This window comes from Schistocerca serialis, chromosome 1 (genome assembly GCF_023864345.2).
Source record: "Schistocerca serialis cubense isolate TAMUIC-IGC-003099 chromosome 1, iqSchSeri2.2, whole genome shotgun sequence".
In the NCBI taxonomy this organism is placed as follows: Eukaryota; Metazoa; Arthropoda; class Insecta; order Orthoptera; family Acrididae; genus Schistocerca; species Schistocerca serialis.
This window is the reverse complement of record NC_064638.1, coordinates 1,082,661,470-1,082,675,302: the sequence shown is the minus strand read 5'-3', so window position 1 is coordinate 1,082,675,302 and position 13,833 is coordinate 1,082,661,470. Positions and strand designations below refer to the sequence as shown.

General features: G+C 41.6%; 1 non-coding gene across 1 annotated transcript; it reads right to left on the bottom strand.

Annotated features, from left to right (window-relative positions):
* Nucleotides 1-13,464: 13,464 nt before the first annotated feature.
* Trnat-ugu (transfer RNA threonine (anticodon UGU)) lies at nucleotides 13,465-13,539 on the bottom strand. The gene has a single exon. It is a non-coding gene; the product is annotated as a tRNA-Thr (tRNA).
* Between the last annotated feature and the right edge of the window lie 294 nt (nucleotides 13,540-13,833).

Sequence of the window (13,833 nt, the reverse complement as noted above, 5' to 3'; positions counted from 1 at the left end):
ACAGCCGGTTAAAAACGACGTTTCCTATGAACCCTCAATAAAGGCAATTCCTTTTGGTCTTTGACGAAATACGCTAGGTATGATGTGTTCCTGCACTAATTAAAACGGCAACCATCACCACCTCTTAATTCTTTTTTAACCTCAAAAATATCAAAGCAACGTTTAATGGTAGTAAGTCTTTAATGTTGGGGTAGCTGCCAGAGCATCAACTTTACCTCAGAGGTATCGCAGCGTAGACAGTTGCACGTAAGAGATAATCTCGGTATTATGGCAAAGATAAAAAGAAACGTAATTTGTATTTGAAATCTGATTGCGATCTGACTTTGGCTTTTAGAACGCGGTTGCTTTATCTACATATTATTTTAATCTTTGCCGAATCAGTTATCGAAACTTAATTCCTAATATTAGTGATTATCATAACTTTTTCTCGCTACTCACTCGGAACACCTTATTGTTGACCACAGATACCAATTACTTCATCAAAATGTGTACAATGTTTGGGGTGGTGTTAAATAAACGGAAAGTGTGCTAATCCCTGTAATATTATGACATTTCCTATCTGTACATATTGTACAAAAGTAAAAAATAATCAGAGCTAGTCGTATGTGCCACCTTCCAAACAAAAACAGATTTTTTCCCTTTTTCTGGCGTTAACTTTTACCCTGATTTAAAATCTCTAAATATGAGTCTACGCAATATTCTGCAGACAAGACGTAGCTGCCGATTGAGAATCAAAACACAGTCCTTTTCCTACGTTCCTACAAATTGACAAACGTTAGAACATCACATCTCACTGTGTTGCAGTGGCTGGCTCGGGCTTCTTACTCCTGATAAATCTTACAAAGGTCATTTACTACGGACAAAGAACAGGTGCTTTGACTGTTTACAATAGTGACAATAATCGTGAGTTTCGCCTTCTTCGGTCGTCTCTTCTTAGACAACGAGTGATGGTGACGGCACCCGGCAGCATCTGTGGTCCAGATTATTACTATTAGTGCTTCTGCTGCCACCACATCTCTCTACCAAACGACGTACGGTACTGCGACATAACAATTACAACGACCATTGATACACATCATAAGACGTAAATTTGACCTTTACACAGTTCTTCTCGAAAAACCATTTAAACAGCAGCTCCACAATCTGATCGGTCGAAAAAAGTAAAAGAAAAAAATTAGCAGAGTGCTACTTCACAGTGTGGTAAAGATTAACGAACTCTAAACGTCATGAATATCCTGCGTCCTCTTGTGGTAGTTCTCCTTTGACAGTACTGTTGTGCCATTTTTCTAGAGGACAATGCTCATCCACGCATGACATATGTCGCTATGAATTGTCTGCATGCTGTTGAGGCACTCCCGATGTAGACCCGAGCAGTGCCGAATGCAAGACTGAGGGCGAATATAATGTGGGCACCATTGCCGCCAACACGCGTGTTCCATGAGATAATGGAACAACCTTGTTTATAAACAAAACAAACAGAGCATACCGTCGACATTTGCACCTCTGAGCAACTAAGATGACCGTGCGACTTAAATTATAGCTTGAAGAAAGGTAAACCTATGTTTATCTTTTTTGAGGATTTAGAGAAAGCTTCTCAGAAACTAACTGCAGTACTTTCATTGAAAGTCTGAACTTGCAGCGGTTAAAATACGGAGAGCGGAATATTATTTAGAACGTGTACAGTAACTAGACTGTGACTATAATAATCGAAAGACATGAATGGGAACACTTAGTCAAGAAGGGAGGAAGACATGGATGTAGTCTGTGTCTGATATTAATCAGTCTGTATGTTGAGTAAAAAGCAATGGAGGCCAAGGAGATATTTGGAAATGAAACAAAAGTTCTAGATGAAGAAATAAAAACTTCGAGCCTTGCCGATGAATTTTTAATTTTTTTGGGAGAAGTAGGAACCACATGACTTTCATGTGTGTGGTAGAATCTGTGAGGCTGGAGACATACCATCCACACAATTCTGAAGATACCAAGAGCGAGAACTGTCGCACAGTAAGCTTAACAGCTCATGCAAAAGAGCTGCCCATGAGAACAATATAAAGAAAATATGTTCCTGTCTGTTGATGATGCTGTAATGTACGGAAGGTACCGTCGTTGACTGACTGTAGCAGGATAGAAGATGACATACGGAAAATTTCTAGTTGGTGTGATTAATGGCAGCTAGGTCCAAACACAGAAAAACGTAAGTTACTGCAAGTCAGTAGAGATCGTCGAAGACAGTATTAACAGTGTGCTACTTGTCAAACTCAGGTCGATTAAATATCTAGGCGTAGCGATGCAAAACAATATGAAATGGAACGAGTATGCAAGGATTGTAGAGACGAAGACGAATGGCCGACTTCAGTCTAGTGGGAGAGTTTCAGTGAAGTGTGGTTCATACATAAAGAAACGTTTAGAGCACTAGTGGAACCCATTTTGAATACTGCTCGAGTTTGTGAGATCCCCGCCAGGTCGGACTAAAGGAAGTCATCGAAGCAGTTAATCGTGAACTGCGAAGGAATGCTGCGACCTAGGAAGGAAACTAACACATGACGAAAAAAACACGGAGGACATAAAATGGAAATTAGCACATGACGGACGAAACGCGGAGGACATAAAAAGAAAATTAGCACAGGCCAAGAGAGAACCCTTGGGCAAAAAATAAGTATACTAGTATAAACGTACCTCTTAATTTGAGGAATAAATTTCGAAGAATGTACGTTTGGTACAACAGTGTACGTTAGAAAAACGTGGAACAGAAAAGAATTGAAGCGTTATAGATATGGTGCTCCAACAGTCGCCCCCGGCTGCTCTTTAGCCGCTGATGAGACTAAAAATAAATTTATCTTTACTATTACTCAACCCTTGCCTCGTACGTAGTTATAGACGGTGTGGAGATCCAAATGGTATACGGTATGAACACTCTCGATTCTGTAATCGATCTAGTTGCAGTATTAATTGATTTTAGCATTCCTGTAGTATCCCATTCGGGATGTTTACTGTCGTTGATTCAGCCGCCAAAGGAGGACAACACCTGCTTCTAAGCCGGTCGGGGCCGCAACACCAGTTGCCACCCATGGCGACTGTTGCGTTAGAGAGGCGACGACCTGGTATCCATGACGTTTTTGATGCCTGTCTCAACCTTCACGCAGCAAGAAGGGACGGCTAACCAAATTATTTCTTATTTGTCAAAATTTAACTACTGGTCGTCATTTTTGGAACAGAAATAATATCATGTATTCTCAGCTGCTCGATTGTGCTGAATAAGTAGCCGCTCCGGCAGTATCAATGGCGAAAGACAATCTCCAGGCTCGAAAAAATCTGGAGACACACACAGGCATACAAAAAGAGAAAAATCCAAATCCATGATAATATTATAAATGTAAGTATCTCTTACACTTTCACAACTAAATAGCTGAATCTATTTTAATAAAATTTGCTACGGAGATAGTTTGAACGCTGAGGAAGTGCACTGGCTACTTTTGAAAGCGTGTAGTATAACATATTTGTTGATTTTTGAAGCATATAACGTGAAATATGGAGAAATATTTTTTCTTTGAAAAAGCTATTTACTCTTTGACCTTTAAACTTTTCACATTTGTGAAAATGCTTTTATTGTTTGATATGTTCTACATAATACAATTTATTGCAATGAACACAATTTTTATGCAACCTTCTACGTATTTAACGTTAGTTAAATGTATTTTGCAAATACAGTACGAGATAGTAGCACGCTTTGGGAAGCAGTATACCAGTGGTATGAGCGACACAGAAGGAATATTAGAACGTTTTAGCAACAACTGGCTCTCAGTAACACTTACTGTCTGTTTGTTAAAACAGAAAGCTAATAATTATTACAGGTAAATGCTTACCTAGGGTGGAGTACTATTAATTTGAATATGAGGATCTTTTGTCAGTTTAATTATTGAATATTATTGACATGAAATGGTTTTCAGGTTTTACTATATTTTTAATAAAAGATCCAGCACAAATAAGATATGTGGTCTCTGAATCTACAGTAGTTTGAATAGTGGTAGCCAATTACTTATTGTAGCACACAAGAGTTATAAATTTGATAGTTGCGCTACATTTGTGCTGTTGTTGTAATAAGGAAAGCAAAGCTGGTTCAGTAGCTTACATGAGGACCTGATAACTATTCTAACAGTTGATAAAGATCAGGGCTAATCACTTTTACCAAGACACAACAACGAAAATGCTATTAACTACAAAAGCATGAAATATGAAAATTGTTAAAAAGTGTTACAGTAGATATACCTTAAGCTGGGTCTTCAAGTTTACTAGCCAGTAAATATTCTGAATGATCACAGTCTTATAACTTAAATTTTGTACTGATATTTCAATAAAAATGGCATTTGAACAAAATCAATTTAGATATTTTCTTACTAACTACACTTTAGTGAATCGTTGAATATCGTCATATGAAAACCACGTGGAGTATTTCAGAAAGAAAACATACTGTATGGTAAAGAAACCCACTACTCCGCAAAAGTTATTTCGCGGTGTTAAAGAAAGCATTTATCCTTTTGTTCAATAAAATAGGATACCCGTAAACATTGCAGCACTTGGACGACGACCCTGTTCAGGTAAATTACAAAGAATAAAATATAGGTGCTCAACATAAAGTTCAAAGAACACAAACTTATAATTGGATAAGGAACCACATAACTGGTCCATCCATTTGTAATGTACCCAACTGCTTATTTGAGACGAAGGTAGTGGCTGGGGCGATTTTCTGTGGCTACTAAAACGGGCGGCAAAGTCCTCACGTCTCTTTCTGTGTAACAAACTCTGAAAATTCTCTTCTTTGAGTTGGATTTTCGTAGTTCAGAGCAACTAAAGTATGCATGCTTTTACAGAACATTGCTTTTTAAAATTACATTGATACATTAATTATTGTAACTTAAATGGACATAAATAATTAATAAAACATTACGTAGATGTTATATCAAAGAACTTTGTGACACAGAGGTCACATTAAACATAAGCAGACGAAGAAGTCATTTAAGATAACATAGGTAATATCGATAATAATGTTACACACCCACCAGCGCCGTTCCGAGGGGTCCTGTACAGGCGCAGGACGGCACAGAAATTAACCGGAAAGATACCAAGAAAGATAGTTTATGAGTTAACAGGGACAGCTATGTAAGTTATTTAACTCCCCGTTTTCCTATCTTCTTCCTACGAGAAGGAGCCTTTCCCTTGGCCCGTGGCTATAAACGCTGCTTGATTTCGTCCAAGTAACAGCCTAAAGAAAACCTACTAAAAGGGTCTGTCACTATCATGATTTGTGTGTACTGAAAAACATACGCAACTTGATCAAATGTCTTCGATCATTTCCGATTTTTGCCGAGTAAAGGAGTGAGACTTCATAGTGTAAGAAACAAGAAAAAGAAAATGTAGTCATAATGTACGAGTAATTTCGCAAATGCAGCAGAGAGACTGATACAGTATGTTTTGTGAGGGAAATAGCTGCTTTCAGTAGCCGAGTCAGAGAGCTTATGGCACGGAACCCTATTTGAAGATTTTTCTAAAATCGAAATGGCTCTGAGGATACTTATGACAATGTTAGATAAACATCTCCCTTTATGTCATGAAATATCCATTCAGTATGTAACTTTCCCCTTCCTAATCGGCCTACTGGACTGTCATATAACTGACTGTGATCGCATATGTCTAATGAAATTTTACAGTGAGTAAGGCTATCATTGCCGAAGGAAGAAGATACTGGTTAGTTGGAGGAAAGTGTACAGCAGACTCTTCTGAAGGAAGAATCTATTCCAAATTTGAGCTAAATTTATACGATAATTTTGAAATGGGTGGAATATAGTGCAATCGCTGACGAATCGCACAGGGGGAAAATGGTACCACGTAATATTTACTACAAAATCATTGATAACACAAAGAAAACAATGATTAGCTAAAAAAAGGACATTTAAACAGTCGCCAGCCCACTAGGGCACTGAATCTCCAGAATCTTGAGAAAGGTGATGACAAAGAAATTTAAACAAAAGATCACTGACGTGACAACAGAGGGTTGTCACGCTTTTCCACAGCACAACAGTTCACGAGAAAATAAATGAAAGAGAAAGTGCTGAGTTTGTAGTTACTTATTCTGAAATCCTAAATTTTGAAAGTAAAATTTAAAGGAGTTATTGGTTAAATAAATGACTGGCCTAACTGTTCAAATGGCTCTGAGCACTATGGGACTTAACATCGGAGGTCATCAGTCCCCTAGAACTTAGAACTACTTAAACCTAACTAACGTAAGGACATCACACACATCCTTGCCCGGGGTAGGATTCGAACATGCGAACGTAGCAGTCGCGCGTTTCCGGACTGAAGTGCCTAGAACCGCTCTGCCACCGCGGCCGGCCTTAAACTTTGTTATGTTAGAAAAAATTACTTTCAGTAACCTCAGTGTAACGTAATGCAAAATTTAGAAATAGGCCAGCTATTTACTTCTGATTATGGAAAGATTGAACTGAATTTACTGTAAGCAGATGAGCATCTGGTTTTACTTTAAAAATAACAACAATAAATTGATACCAAGTCAGCAGAAGTCACTTGCTAAGCTAAATACAGGAAAAATGAAATTGTAAACTCTTAATTTGTGCTGCGTCTTTAGTTATTAGTTGCGCCAGTGAAATTTTACTTTAAGCAACCTCTGTTGTGCCCTACAAGAGGGAACAGTTACTGTGGCAGAAAATTCAGACTGAAACTGGTCTTTAGCAAAGACACTAACTGGCAGTAAATAGTTAACCACTTTTCATATTCTTACGACTCTCGGTGACTGCATGGAAAGGAAAGGGACCCTGCCTAGGAATAATGTCTCACGACAATGACAACACAGGTGCCATATAAGTTTTAACTATTGCAAGTCACTATTAAAGTTCTTCATACTTTGTGAAAGAACGTGAGTTTATAATGTTTTACTGAACACACTTACGATACTGTAGCTGTGCCGACGACGAAGAATGTAGCCGACGACAATGCTGAGCTGCTGCTGTTGCTACTGCTGCAGTTCGATGAGAACTTCCTCCGCCTGTCCATTGCTACCTTGCTCACAATATTCACGATTTCACAAATCAGGCGCGTCTGCATTGTGGCGAGCATAGCTGCACACCACCACGGCGGCGGGAGCGCCGAACGAACACTTCCACACTCTTTCATGACTCAAGCTGCTCTGCCTCCTCTCTGCTCGCAACGCGGCAGAGACTCTTCCTACGCAAAGATAAACAACGACGCAGCTACTATCATTTTGCCGTGGCTGTCGATACATTTCAATAGAGTACCTAGTCTCTTACCCAGCAATTTACAATATTTTCATTATAATTACAATCAATTATAAACAGTCAAATGTAAATGCAGTAGTACATCGATTACGTATTAAATACAGTTAATGTAATACAGCTTACAGCTTCAATATGAAAAGGCAGTGCAAGGCATCAACAAATGTTAAACAGCGAAAATCTGAGAGGTGCAGAAGATATTTTGTCTGCATTTTTGGTATTACAGGCATGCTCACAAACTTTTCCTATCTCTTGATCTTCTGATTGTGACGTTGGCATGTATACCTGAACTATTGTCGTCGGTATCGGTTTGCTGTCGATTGTAATGAGAAAAATTCTGCCACTGAGCTGTTCACAGTAACGCAGTCTCTGCCTTACCTTCCTATTCATACCGAATTCTACTCTCGTTATACCATTTCTGCGCTGCTGATGATACCCTGTACCTAACTCACCAGAAATCGTTGTCTTCTTTCCGCTTCACTACACTGACTCCACTAGACCTAGAGTGAGCCTTAGCATTTTCCTTTTCAGATTTTCTAGCTACCCTATCGTTCAACTTTTGACGTTCAACGCTCCGACTCGTAGAACATTATTCTTTCGTTGGTGTTTCAGTCTTTTTCTCAAGGTCACCTGCCCCTTGGCAGTCCTCTCCCTGACATCCAAAGAAGAGACTACTTCGGAATGTTTTGCCAATGGAGAGATCATGTTAACCATTTTTCAGTAACAGGCCACATGTCCTGTAGACGTACATTATGTACCTTTAAAGCAGTGGTTCTACGGCCTACTGCATCCTCATACCGTTTATCATTACTGATTCTTCCGCCTTTTAGGGAAGAGGAGAAAGACAATTTAAGTTCTGTAGTAAATTTCTGCTAGAAACATCGAGTACTCTCTACAAGAATCACAAGAGGAGGAGGTTTACTTGGAAGAGGCCTGGAGATTCGGGAAGATTTCAGTTAGGTAACATCATGGCGATGCAGAGATTCCTAAATCACATATTAACCAGGAAGAATCAATGCGCAAAGAAGTGGGATATACAAATACTAAGGAAAGTTGGGGTTGTGAAACATGGATTGTAGGATAACCAGACGAGAATCGAAGCCTTGGAGATGAGCTGCTACGAGAAGAAAGTTGAAAATTAGGTAGACTGATAATGTAAGGATGAGGAAGTTCTGTGCAGAAGCATCGAAGACAGGAGTGTACGGAAAACGCCGTTAAGAAGAGACAGGTTGACAGCACGTCTGTTGAGACATCAGGAAACTAGGGTGCTAGAGGGAACTGTAGAGGGCAAAATTAACACAGGAAGACAGAGACTGGTACACATCCACCAAATAATTGAGGAAGAGGTTGCAAGTGCTTCTCTGAGATGAAAAGGAGACGCAAGAGAGATATTTGTGGCGACCGCAAACCAATCACTAGAGTTACAATTCAAGAAAACGACAACACCAGAGATTGCAGCATCTTTAGAACGCCATTTCAGGCAATAAGAATGATACAAACTAACTGAAGATCCAGAGTAGATGAAAGCAGGCTTTCAGATGTAACTATCGTGTCGACAGAATACAACACAGTTGCTAAATTCAGCCGGCCGGAGTGGCCGAGCGGTTCTAGGCGCTACAGTCTGGAACCGCGCGACCGCTACGGTCGCAGGTTCGAATCCTGCCTCTGGCACGGATGTGTGTGATGTCCTTACGTTAGTTAGGTTTAAGTAGTTCTAAGTTCTAGGGGACTGATGACCTCAGCAGTTAAGTCCTATAGTGCTCAGAGCCATTTGAACCAACCATTTTTGCTAAATTCACAACCTGAGACAGTCTCAAATACAGTGTTCAATGTACTGTCAAATGTTTTTTTTAGCACTTTGACAGTTGCTAAAGATGACTACAATAACATAATCATTGTACAAATCAAAGTTATAATGAAACAGAATTCTAGAAATAGGATTTATCTTAACAGTTTTAATTTTTTCTGATTAGTAATTTGTACAATACTAACCATCTATGAGGATCACATATAATCTGTTCTTTGTTATACGTCTTACTAATACCAATGTATGTTAGTGCCATTAACAATAAAGAACTGCATAGATTTACAATGTTCCCGCCAGGCGGGGCCACGTAGTACGGTATCCGACACTTTGAGTCATGGTTCTGTAGTAGAAGCCGTAAAAGTGTGCTATATGGACGATGTTGTAAACATGCCCCACGTTGTTTTAAGAGTGAGTACGCATATGCTCAGGTAACGTGTGACTCATGTACTATTTTATTCCTTGTATTGCTCACATACTCTGTGAGCCAAAATCTCTTAGCCCTCAATACTTGTCCGTTTACCTCCACCCTTTATGTTTGTTTCACTTACCACTCTTCACCTTGAAACATATATTATTATTTATTTCCGTAGGTGGCTGTGTACCGGATAATTTACTCAATGACGTGGTATTTTTGGTGACTGCGGGACGTTCTGTACGCTTGCCAGTGGTTATCGAGTGTTTCTACCCAGTGGATGAGTCATGTAAATTTTACTCATGGTGTGCCATTTTCTGTGATTGTGGGCCTTTCAGTACACTTGCCAGTGGCCCTCGAATGTTTTTACCTGGTGAGTTTACACTCCTGGAAATTGAAATAAGAACACCGTGAATTCATTGTCCCAGGAGGGGGAAACTTTATTGACACATTCCTGGGGTCAGATACATCACATGATCACACTGACAGAACCACAGGCACATAGACACAGGCAACAGAGCATGCACAATGTCGGCACTAGTACAGTGTATATCCACCTTTCGCAGCAATGCAGGCTGCTATTCTCCCATGGAGACGATCGTAGAGATGCTGGATGTAGTCCTGTGGAACGGCTTGCCATGCCATTTCCACCTGGCGCCTCAGTTGGACCAGGGTTCGTGCTGGACGTGCAGACCGCGTGAGACGACGCTTCATCCAGTCCCAAACATGCTCAATGGGGGACAGATCCGGAGATCTTGCTGGCCAGGGTAGTTGACTTACACCTTCTAGAGCACGTTGGGTGGCACGGGATACATGCGGACGTGCATTGTCCTGTTGGAACAGCAAGTTCCCTTGCCGGTCTAGGAATGGTAGAACGATGGGTTCGATGACGGTTTGGATGTACCGTGCACTATTCAGTGTCCCCTCGACGATCACCAGTGGTGTACGGCCAGTGTAGGAGATCGCTCCCCACACCATGATGCCGGGTGTTGGCCCTGTGTGCCTCGGTCGTATGCAGTCCTGATTGTGGCGCTCACCTGCACGGCGCCAAACACGCATACGACCATTATTGGCACCAAGGCAGAAGCGACTCTCATCGCTGAAGACGACACGTCTCCATTCGTCCCTCCATTCACGCCTGTAGCGACACCACTGGAGGCGGGCTGCACGATGTTGGGGCGTGAGCGGAAGACGGCCTAACGGTGTGCGGGACCGTAGCCCAGCTTCATGGAGACGGTTGCGAATGGTCCTAGCCGATACCCCAGGAGCAACAGTGTCCCTAATTTGCTGGGAAGTGGCGGTGCGGTCCCCTACGGCACTGCGTAGGATCCTACGGTCTTGGCGTGCATCCGTGCGTCGCTGCGGTCCGGTCCCAGGTCGACGGGCACGTGCACCTTCCGCCGACCACTGGCGACAACATCGATGTACTGTGGAGACCTCACGCCCCACGTGTTGAGCAATTCGGCGGTACGTCCACCCGGCCTCCCGCATGCACACTATACGCCCTCGCTCAAAGTCCGTCAACTGCACATACGGTTCACGTCCACGCTGTCGCGGCATGCTACCAGTGTTAAAGACTGCGATGGAGCTCCGTATGCCACGGCAAACTGGCTGACACTGACGGCGGCGGTGCACAAATGCTGCGCAGCTAGCGCCATTCGACGGCCAACACCGCGGTTCCTGGTGTGTCCGCTGTGCCGTGCGTGTGATCATTGCTTGTACAGCCCTCTCGCAGTGTCCGGAGCAAGTATGGTGGGTCTGACACACCGGTGTCAATGTGTTCTTTTTTCCATTTCCAGGAGTGTATCTTTGGTTAGGCTCTTTTCACAACTCGGCTCGGGATTACTCAAGTTCATTAAAGCATAAATCTTAAAGCACGCCAAATTTAAAAGAATTCAAAATCTCCAAGATTGGCAAAGTTTTGCAGAAGTTCGAAATATAGCCCGTGGTTCAGTGCGAGGTGGTTTCGATAATTTCCACAAGGAAACACTGTTTAGGAATCTGGCAGACATCCCAAAGAGATTCTGGTCATACATAAAGCACACCAGTGGCAAGACGCAATCAATCCCTTTACTGCGCGATAACAACGGTGAAGTCACTGATGACAGTCCCTCTAAAGCAGATCTATTAAACACGGTTTTCCGGAGATCCTTCACCAAAGAAGACGAAGTAAACATTCCTGAACTCCAACCAAGAACAACTGCCAACAGAAGAAACATAGAGGTAGATATCCTCGTTGTATCAAAGCAGCTTAACTCACTTAAAAAAGGCAAGGCGTCCGGTCCAGACTGTATACTGGGCACGTTCATCTCACAGTATGCTGATACAATGGCTCCAAATTTAGAAATTATATACAGACGATTGCTCATGGGAAGACTGGAAAAACTGCTCAGCTCACATCAATACCCAAAAAGGGAAATAGGAGTAACCGCTGAATTACAGGCCCGTGTCACTAACGTCAATTTGCAATAGGGTTTTAGAACGTATACTGTGTTCGAACATTATCAATTACCTCGAAGAAAACCATTTCTTCACACATAGTCAGCACGGATTCAGAAAATATCGTTCTAATCAAACACAACTGGCTCTTTATTCTTATGATATAATGAGTGCTGTTGACAGGGATGTCAAGTTGATTCCATTTTTTCAGGTATCCAGACGGCTTTCGACACCGTTCCTCACAAGCATCTTCTAACCAAATTACGTGCATATGGAATATCGCCTTAATTGTGGGGGTGTTGTGTGATGTCCTTAGGTTAGATAGGTTTAGGTAGTTCTAAGTTCTAGGGGAATGATGACCATAGATGTTAAGTGCCATAGTGCTCAGAGCCATTTGAACCTTAATTGTGGGTTTGGATTCGTGGTTTCCTGTAAGAAAGGTCACAATTCATAGTAATACACTGAAAGTCATCGAGTAAAACGGAAGTAATATTCGGCGTTCCCCAAGGAAGTGTTGTAGGCCCTCTTTTGTTTTTGAACTATATTAACGACATAGGAGACCATCTGAGTACTCCTCTTAGATTGTTTGGAGATGATGCTGTAATTTATCGTCTTGTAAAGCCATCAGATGTCTAAAACGAACTGCAAAGAGGTTTATATAGGATATGTGTATGGCGCGAAAAGTGGAAATTGACCCTGAATAAAGAAGAGTATGAAGTTATTCACATGAGTACTAAAAGAAATCAGCTAAATTTCGAGTAAGCGATAAGTCACACAAATCTGAATGCTGTAAATTCAACTATGTACTTAGGGATTACAATTACAAATAACCTAAATTGGAACGATCACATAGATAATGTTGTGGGTAGAGAAAACCAAATGCTGGGATTCATTGGCAGAACACTTAGAAGGTGCAACAGGTCTACTAAAGAGGCTGTTTACACCACCCTTGTCCATCCTATTTTGAAGAATTATTGTGTGGTGTGGGATCAGCATCAGGTGGGACTAACGGATGACATCGAAAACGTTCAAAGTAGGGCAGCTCGTTTCGTGTTAGCGCCAATAGCGGAGATAGTGACACAGCTATGATGCGTGAATTGGAGTGATAATTATTAAAACAAAGGCCTTTTTCGTTGCGACGGGGCTTTATCATGAAATTTCAATCACCAGTTTTCTCCTCCGATTGCGGGAGCATTCTTACGGCACCCACCTACATAGAGAGAAATGATCATCACGATAATATAGGAGAAATCAGGACTGGCACAGAACAATTTAAATGCTCGTTCTTCTCGCACGCCTTTCGAGAGTGGAGCGGCAGAGAGACAGCTTGAAGGTTGTTCATTGAGCTCTCTGCCAGACACTTTATTGCAAGTAGCAGAGTAATCACGTAAATGTAGATGTAGACGTAGATTTAAATGTCAGTACACCGGTTTAGAATTATCTAAATACCTTCAGCTGCTGACAGTCATTGATATATATCAACAGGGACAGGTGAAAATGCGTGCCCCGACCGGGACTCGAACCCGGGATCTCTTGCTTACATGGCAGACGCTCTATCCATCTGAGCCACCGAAGGCACAGAAAACATTGCGACTGCATGGAGTATCTTGCGCACGCGTCCCGCGAGACCCATATTCTCACCTTGTATGTCCACACACTATATTTGTAGTGTCCCACCCCAACACACTCATTACTCGTGGAAGACATTCTTACCAAGTCCCGTAAGAGTTTGGGGAATATGTGTGCATCCGCACAGAAGAAGAAGGTCATGGCTGGTATTGCCAGAACGATATACTTATATGGATAAAGTGTCTTTTTGTCGGACGTGTCCGAAAGAACAGACACCATATCCATACATGACGTTTTAGCTG